Here is a 1,193-nt window from a genome sequence, read left to right on the forward strand (position 1 = left end):
GGATGCCGGAGATTGGACACAAGTTGGCTGTACGTAAGGCAAACATCCTACCAGCTATACTGTAGCTCTGGCTCCGAGGGGTTTTTTTGAGGGGGCACTGTTTTGGTGTGTTCCAACAGGGTTCTGGGAAACACTGAGTACCTGGGATTGAACCTGGTTGGTTACAAGCAGGGTGAGATTATTTTGTCGTTGTTCTGTTCACTTTGAACAAGAAAAGTTATGAGCCCTCTTTGCTCTGTCTGTGGCCCAGCTCTTTGGAAAGGTCTCCAGTTATAGTCAACCCCACATGCCATCACCCCACTTTCTGAGGATGCCCCAACCCTCTTCTACAAAGAAAAGTGGTCAGGGATACAGCAAGATACAGCTCAAAATCCAAGAAAGTTTCTGAATGCACCTTGTGATGCCTGTGACCGAGCCCTTTGAATGTTTCCTGTTATGGGCAACCTAAATCCCATCACCCCACATTATGAGGGTACTCTGTCTTCTCCACCGTTGTGGGGAAAGGAAGAATATACAGTTCTGACACCCTCAACTCGGGGTGATAGAATTCGACATCAAAGAGTGAAGTTCTGTGTTTTAGTTTTCTTTCTTGTTTGTTCCTTTATGGCCATACCCGGATATGCTCAGGGCCTTCTCCTGACTCTGCACTCAGTAATCACTATGGACATGACTGAAGAACTGTGGGGGAAGTCTATGACTATACCCGGGTCCTATAGATGCAAGGCAAAAACTCTATCCGCTCTGATCCCGTTGCAGCGGCCCAAGCTGCATGCTGGATCCTTAATGACCCCATACTTAACATTTAAGCAAAGAGAAGGGCTGAAAACCTTAAATGTGGGAAAATTTGGACCGCGGAAGTTATGCTGAAACGCCATGAGATGGAGCTGTGAGCGATTCCGTCCCTCTCCAGGCCCATTTCTCTAAGAATTTTGCACCCTTAGGTTTGCTTCTGTGTTAAGTACGAGGTAATTACATATCCAGCACGGAGCTTCAAAGGGGCAGTGGTAGGAGAGCCTTGAAGTTACGAGTCTCTCACATGGGTGACCAGCATTCGATTCCCGCCTTCAGAGCTTGTGGGATACATGGCTGAATCACCTCGGGGGTTGAGTGGGCTGCTCGATCTTTGCCTCTAGACCAAGAGGGGTGCAGAGGATTGAACCTGACGTGGACAGAGCAAGGCAAAGCTGCAAGGC

Source organism: Sorex fumeus, unplaced genomic scaffold (genome assembly GCF_029834395.1).
Source record: "Sorex fumeus unplaced genomic scaffold, SorFum_2.1 ptg000134l, whole genome shotgun sequence".
In the NCBI taxonomy this organism is placed as follows: Eukaryota; Metazoa; Chordata; class Mammalia; order Eulipotyphla; family Soricidae; genus Sorex; species Sorex fumeus.